Raw genomic sequence first — 7,593 nt, 5'->3', positions numbered from 1 at the left:
GTAGAGAGTGTGTAGTAGAGAGTGTGTAGTAGAGAGTGTAGTAGAGTAGTAGAGTAGTGAGTGTGTAGTAGTGAGTGTGTAGTAGTGAGTGAGTTGTAGAGAGTGAGTTGTAGAGAGTGAGTAGTAGAGTGTGAGTAATAGAGAGTGAGTAGTAGAGAGTGAGTAGTAGATAATGAGTAGTAGAGAATGAGTAGTAGAGAATGAGTAGTAGAGAGTGAGTAGTAGAGAGTGAGTAGTAGAGAGTGAGTAGTAGAGAGTGTGTAGTAGAGAGTGTGTAGTAGAGAGTGTAAATGTAAATGTAAATGTACAGGAATTTATATAGCGCAAATCACCAAGCGGTTTCTAAGCGCTTGCTTAGGGAACCCGTCCTGGTATTCCCCTGTGAGATAACCCCGGCAGGGTATCCGCAAGGTGAAAGCCAGGCATCCCGCCACGAGGGGCCATTGTGGAGATTAAGCAAGCTATTGCCCAGAGTCGCAGAGTGTGAACCCGTGAATCGAGTAGGCACCGGAGCAGGAATTGTCAAGTCCATGGACATTTTAGGACTCAAGACCCCGCCGAGCCGGGAATTGAACCCTGGTCCCGGGCTGACATCTGCTTCCAGGTCTGCCTCCTCTAACCAGTGAGCCACACTTCTCCACTAGAGTGTGTAGTAGAGAGTGTGTAGTAGAGAGTGTAGTAGAGAGTGTAGTAGAGAGTGTGTAGTAGAGAGTGTGTAGTAGAGTGAGTAGTAGAGAGTAGTGAGTGTGTAGTAGTGAGTGTGCAGTAGTTAGTGAGTTGTAGAAAGTGAGTTGTAGAGAGTGAGTAGTAGAGAGTGAGTAGTAGAGAGTGAGTAGTAGAGAGTGAGTAGTAGAGAATGAGTAGTAGAGAGTGAGTAGTAGAGAGTGAGTAATAGAGCGTGAGTAGTAGAGTGAGTAGGAGAGAGTGAGTAGGAGAGAGTGAGTAGGAGAGAGTGTGTAGGAGAGAGTGTGTAGTAGAGAGTGTGTAGTAGAGAATGAGTAGTAGAGAATGAGTAGTAGAGAGTGAGTAGTAGAGAGTGTGTAGTAGAGACTAATAGAGAGTGTGTAGTAGAGACTAATAGAGAGTGTGTAGTAGAGAGTATGTAGTATAGAGTGTGTAGTAGAGAGTGGTAGAGTGAGTAGTAGAGTGAATAGTAGAGTGTGTAGTAGAAAGTAGTGAGTGTGTAGTAGAGTGTGTAGTAGAGAGTGGTGAGTGTGTGGTAGTGTGTAGTAGAGAGTGGTGAGTGTGTGGTAGTGTGTAGTAGAGAGTGGTGAGTGTGTGGTAGTGTGTAGTAGAGAGTAGTAGAGTGTGTAGTAGAGAGTGTTTAGTATAGTGTGTAGTAGAGAGTGGTGAGGGTGTGGTACTGTAGTATAGAGAGAGTAGTAGAGAATAGTAGACAGTAGTAGAGTGAGTAGTGAGTGTGTAGTGCTGAGTGTGCAGTAGAGAGTAGTAGTGTGTGTATAGTAGAGTGTGTAGTAGAGAGAGTGTAGTAGAGAGAGTGTAGTAGAGAGAGTGTAGTAGAGTGTGCAGTAGAGTGTGCAGTAGAGTGTGCAGTAGAGTGCATAGTAGAGAATAGTAGAGTGTGCAGTAGAGAGTAGTGACTGTCTAGTAGTGAGCGTGTAGTAGAGTGTCTAGTACAGAGTAGTAGAGTGAGTAGTAGAGTAGTTGAGAGTGTGTAGTAGAGTAGTTGAGAGTGTGTAGTAGAGTGTGTAGTAGAGAGTGTTTAGTAGAGTGTGTAGTAGAGAGTGGGGAGTGTGTGGTATAGAGTGAGTAGTAGAGAATAGTAGAGAGTAGTAGAGTGAGTAGGAGAGTGTAGTAGAGTAGTAGAGAGGGTCTAGTAGAAAGTGTGTAGTAGAGTGAATAGTAGAGAGTGTGTAGTAGAGAGTGTGCAGTAGAGAGTGTGGAGCAGAGAGTAGTGAGTGTGTAGTAGAGAGTCAGTAGTAGAGAGTGAGTAGTAGAGAGTGAGTAGTAGAGTATGAGTAGTAGAGTATGAGTAGTAGAGAATGAGTAGTAGAGAATATGTAGTAGAGAGTGAGTAGTAGAGAGTGTGTAGTAGAGAGTTTAGTAGAGAGTGAGTAGTAGAGAGTGAGTAGTAGAGAGTGTGTAGTAGAGAGTGTGTAGTAGAGAGTGTAGTAGAGTGAGTAGTAGAGAGTAGTGAGTGTGTAGTAGTGAGTGTGCAGTAGTGAGTGAGTTGTAGAAAGTGAGTTGTAGAGAGTGAGTTGTAGAGAGTGAGTTGTAGAGAGTGAGTAGTAGAGAGCGAGTAGTAGAGAGCGAGTAGTAGAGAGCGAGTAGTAGAGAGCGAGTAGTAGAGAATGAGTAGTAGAGAATGAGTAGTAGAGTGAGTAGTAGAGAGTGAGTAGTAGAGTGAGTAGTAGAGTGAGTAGTAGAGTAGTGAGTGTGTAGTAGTGAGTGAGTTGTAGAGAGTGAGTTGTAGAGAGTGAGTAGTAGAGAGTGAGTAGTAGAGAGTGAGTAGTAGAGAGTGAGTAGTAGAGAGTGAGTAGTAGAGTGTGTAGTAGAGTGTGTAGTAGAGAGTGAGTAGTAGAGAGTGAGTAGTAGAGAGTGAGTAGTAGAGAGTGAGTAGTAGAGAGTGAGTAGTAGAGAGTGTGTAGTAGAGAGTGTGTAGTAGAGAGTGTGTAGTAGAGTAGTAGAGTAGTGAGTGTGTAGTAGTGAGTGTGTAGTAGTGAGTGTGTAGTAGTGAGTGAGTTGTAGAGAGTGAGTTGTAGAGAGTGAGTAGTAGAGAGTGAGTAGTAGAGAGTGAGTAGTAGAGAGTGAGTAGTAGAGAGTGTGTAGTAGAGTGTGTAGTAGAGAGTGTGTAGTAGAGAGTGTGTAGTAGAGAGTGTGTAGTAGAGAGTGTGTAGTAGAGAGTGAGTAGTAGAGAGTGAGTAGTAGAGAGTGAGTAGTAGAGAGTGTGTAGTAGAGAGTGTGTAGTAGAGAGTAGTGAGTGTGTAGTAGTAAGTGTGCAGTAGTTAGTGAGTTGTAGAGAGTGAGTAGTAGAGAGTGAGTAGTAGAGAGTGAGTAGTAGAGAGTGAGTAGTAGAGAGTGAGTAGTAGAGAATGAGTAGTAGAGAATGAGTAGTAGAGAGTGAGTAGTAGAGAGTGAGTAGTAGAGAGTGAGTAGGAGAGAGTGTAGTAGAGAGTGTGTAGTGGAGAGTGTGTAGTGGAGAGTGTGTAGTAGAGAGTGAGTAGTAGAGAGTGAGTAGTAGAGAGTGTGTAGTAGAGAGTGTGTAGTAGAGACTAATAGAGAGTGTGTAGTAGAGACTAATAGAGAGTGTGTAGTAGAGTATGTAGTATAGAGTGTGTAGTAGAGAGTGGTAGAGTGAGTAGTAGAGTGAGTAGTAGAGTGAATAGTAGAGTGAATAGTAGAGTGTGTAGTAGAAAGTAGTGAGTGTGTAGTAGAGTGTGTAGTAGAGTGGTGAGTGTGTGGTAGTGTGTAGTAGAGAGTGGTGAGTGTGTGGTAGTGTGTAGTAGAGAGTAGTAGAGTGTGTAGTAGAGAGTGGTGAGGGTGTGGTACTGTGTAGTATAGAGAGAGTAGTAGAGAATAGTAGACAGTAGTAGAGTGAGTAGTGAGTGTGTAGTGGTGAGTGTGCAGTAGAGAGTAGTAGAGTGTGTAGTAGAGTGTGTAGTAGAGAGTGTGTAGTAGAGAGTGTGTGTAGTAGAGTAGTAGAGTTGTAGAGAGTGTGTATTAGAGTGTGTGTGTAGTAGAGTGTGTAGTAGAGAGAGTGTAGTAGAGAGAGTATAGTAGAGAGAGTGTAGTAGAGAGAGTGTAGTAGAGAGAGTGTAGTAGAGCGTGCAGTAGAGTGTGCAGTAGAGTGTGCAGTAGAGAATAGTAGAGTGTGTAGTAGAGAGTAGTGACTGTCTAGTAGTGAGCGTGTAGTAGAGTGTCTAGTACAGAGTAGTAGAGTGAGTAGTAGAGAGTGAGTAGTAGAGTAGTTGAGAGTGTGTAGTAGAGTGTAGTAGAGAGTGTTTAGTAGAGTGTGTAGTAGAGAGTGGGGAGTGTGTGGTAGTGTGTAGTATAGAGTGAGTAGTAGAGAATAGTAGAGATTAGTAGAGTGAGTAGTAGAGTGTAGTAGAGTAGTAGAGAGTGTCTAGTAGAAAGTGTGCAGTAGAGTGAATAGTAGAGAGTGTGTAGTAGAGAGTGTGCAGTAGAGAGTGTGTAGCAGAGAGTAGTGAGTGTGTAGTGGTAGTGTGCAGTAGAGAGTAGTAGAGTGAGTAGTAGAGAGTGTAGTAGAAAGTGTGTAGTAGAAAGTGTGTAGTAGAGAGTGTGTAGTGGAGAGTGTGTTGTAGAGAGTGAGTTGTAGAGAGTGAGTAGTAGAGAGTGAGTAGTAAAGAGTGTGTAGTAGAGTGAGTAGTAGAGAATTGTAGAGAGTAGTGAGTGTGTAGTAGTGAGTGTGTAGTAGTGAGTGTGTAGTAGTGAGTGTGTAGTAGTGAGTGTGTAGTAGTGAGTGTGTAGTAGAGAGTGTGTAGTAGAGTGTAGTAGTGAGTGTGTAGTAGAGTTTGTAGTAGAGAGAGTGTAGTAGAGTGTGTAGTAGAGTAAGTAGTAGAGTAGTAGAGAGTGTGTAGTAGAGAGTAGTGAGTGTCTATTAGTGAGTGTGTAGTAGAGTGTGTAGTAGAGTGTGTAGTAGAGTAGTTGAGAGTGTGTAGTAGAGTGTGTAGTAGAGTGTGTAGTAGAGTGTGTAGTAGAGTGTGTAGGAGAGTGTGTAGAAGAGTGTGTAGAAGAGTGTGTAGAAGAGTGTGTAGAGGAGAGTAGTAGTAGTAGAGTGTAGTAGAGATTGAGTAGTAGAGTGTGTAGTAGAGAGTGTGTAGTAGAGTAGTGCATGTGTAGTAGTGTGTAGTATAGAGTAGTAGAGAATAGTAGAGTAGTAGTGTGTAGTAGAGTATTGAGTGTGTAGTAGAGAGTGTGTAATAGAGTGTGTGTAGTAGAGTGTGTGTAGTAGAGTGTGTGTAGTAGATTGTGTAGTAGAGTGTGTAGTAGAGAGAGTGTAGTAGAGAGTGTAGTAGAGAGTGTAGTAGAGAGTGTAGTAGAGAGTGTAGTAGAGAGTGTAGTAGAGAGTGTAGTAGAGTGTGCAGTAGACTGTGCAGTAGTGTGCAGTAGAGTGCATAGTAGAGAATAGTAGAGAGTGTGTAGTAGAGAGTAGTGACTCTAGTAGTGAGCGTGTAGTAGAGTGTCTAGTACAGAGTAGTAGAGTGAGGAGTAGAGAGTGAGTAGTAGAGTAGTTGAGAGTGTGTAGTAGAGTGTGTAGTAGAGAGTGTTTAGTATAGTGTGTAGTAGAGTGTGGGGAGTGTGTGGTAGTGTGTAGTATAGAGTGAGTAGTAGAGAATAGTAGAGACTAGTAGAGTGAGTAGTTGAGAGTGTAGTAGAGTAGTAGAGAGTGTCTAGTAGAAAGTGTGTAGTAGAGTGTGCAGTAGAGAGTGTGCAGTAGAGTGTGCAGTAGAGAGTGTGCAGTAGAGTGTAGTGAGTGTAGTGGTGAGTGTGCAGTAGAGAGTAGTAGAGTGAGTAGTAGAGTGTGTAGTAGAGTGTGTAGTAGAGTAGTAGAGAGTGTGTATTGGAGAGCAGTGTGTCTAGTAGTGAGTGTGCAGTAGAGTGTCTAGGAGTGAGTGTGTAGTAGAGTGTGTAGTAGAGTGTGTAGTAGAGTGTGTAGTAGAGTGTGTAGTAGAGTGTGTAGAAGAGTGTGTAGTAGAGTGTGTAGAAGAGAGTAGTAGTAGAGAGTAGTAGTAGAGAGTAGTGGAGTAGTAGAGTGTAGTAGAGATTGAGTAGTAGAGTGTGTAGTGGTGAGTGTGCAGTAGAGAGTAGTAGAGTGTGTAGTAGAGAGTGTGTAGTAGAGAGTGTGTAGTAGAGAGTGTGTAGTAGAGAGTGTGTAGTAGAGAGTGTGTAGTAGAGAGTGTGTGTAGTAGAGTGTAGTAGAGTAGTAGAGAGTGTGTATTAGAGTGTGTGTGTAGTAGAGTGTGTAGTAGAGAGAGTGTAGTAGAGAGAGTGTAGTAGAGAGAGTGTAGTAGAGTGTGCAGTAGAGTGTGCAGTAGAGTGTGCAGTAGAGTGTGCAGTAGAGTGTGCAGTAGAGTGCATAGTAGAGAATAGTAGAGTGTGTAGTAGAGAGTAGTGACTGTCTAGTAGTGAGCGTGTAGTAGAGTGTCTAGTACAGAGTAGTAGAGTGAGTAGTAGAGAGTGAGTAGTAGAGTAGTTGAGAGTGTGTAGTAGAGTGTGTAGTAGAGAGTGTTTAGTAGAGTGTGTAGTAGAGAGTGGGGAGTGTGTGGTAGTGTGTAGTATAGAGTGAGTAGAAGAGAATAGTAGAGAGTAGTAGAGTGAGTAGTAGAGTGTAGTAGAGTAGTAGAGAGTGTCTAGTAGAAAGTGTGCAGTAGAGTGAATAGTAGAGAGTGTGTAGTAGAGAGTGTGCAGTAGAGAGTGTGTAGCAGAGAGTAGTGAGTGTGTAGTGGTAGTGTGCAGTAGAGAGTAGTAGAGTGAGTAGTAGAGAGTGTAGTAGAAAGTGTGTAGTAGAAAGTGTGTAGTAGAGAGTGTGTAGTAGAGTGTGTGTAGTGGAGAGTGTGTTGTAGAGAGTGAGTAGTAGAGAGTGAGTAGTAGAGAGTGAGTAGTAGAGAGTGAGTAGTAGAGAGTGAGTAGTAAAGAGTGTGTAGTAGAGTGAGTAGTAGAGAATTGTAGAGAGTAGTGAGTGTGTAGTAGTGAGTGTGTAGTAGTGAGTGTGTAGTAGTGAGTGTGTAGTAGTGAGTGTGTAGTAGTGAGTGTGTAGTAGAGTGTAGTAGTGAGTGTGTAGTAGTGTAGTAGAGAGCGTGTAGTAGAGAGTGTGTAGTAGAGAGTGTGTAGTAGAGTAAGTAGTAAAGTAGTGGAGAGTGTGTAGTAGAGAGTAGTGAGTGTCTATTAGTGAGTGTGTAGTAGAGTGTGTAGTAGAGTGTGTAGTAGAGTGTGTAGTAGAGTAGTAGAGAGTGTGTATTGGAGTGTGTGTAGGAGAGTGTGTAGGAGAGTGTGTAGAAGAGTGTGTAGAAGAGTGTGTAGAAGAGTGTGTAGAAGAGTGTGTAGAGGAGAGTAGTAGTAGAGAGTAGTAGAGTAGTAGAGTGTAGTAGAGATTGAGTAGTAGAGTGTGTAGTAGAGTAGTGCATGTGTAGTAGTGTGTAGTATAGAGTAGTAGAGAATAGTAGAGTAGTAGAGAGTGTGTAGTAGAGTATTGAGTGTGTAGTAGAGAGTGTGTAGTAGAGAGTGTGTAGTAGAGAGTGTGTAGTAGAGAGTGTGTAGTAGAGAGTGTGTAATAGTAGAGAGTGTGTAATAGTAGAGTGTGTGTAGTAGAGTGTGTGTAGTAGAGTGTGTGTAGTAGAGTGTGTGTAGTAGAGTGTGTAGTAGAGTGTGTAGTAGAGTGTGTAGTAGAGAGAGTATAGTAGAGTGTAGTAGAGAGTGTAGTAGAGAGTGTAGTAGAGAGTGTAGTAGAGAGTGTAGTAGAGAGTGTAGTAGAGAGTGTAGTAGAGAGTGTAGTAGAGAGTGTAGTAGAGAGTGTAGTAGAGTGTGCAGTAGATGTGCAGTAGTGTGCAGTAGAGTGCATAGTAGAGAATAGTAGAGAGTGTGTAGTAGAGAGTAGTGACTCTAGTAGTGAGC

Source organism: Lissotriton helveticus, chromosome 12, assembly GCF_964261635.1.
Source record: "Lissotriton helveticus chromosome 12, aLisHel1.1, whole genome shotgun sequence".
Taxonomy (NCBI): Eukaryota; Metazoa; Chordata; class Amphibia; order Caudata; family Salamandridae; genus Lissotriton; species Lissotriton helveticus.
Note: the sequence above shows the minus strand (reverse complement) of the source record.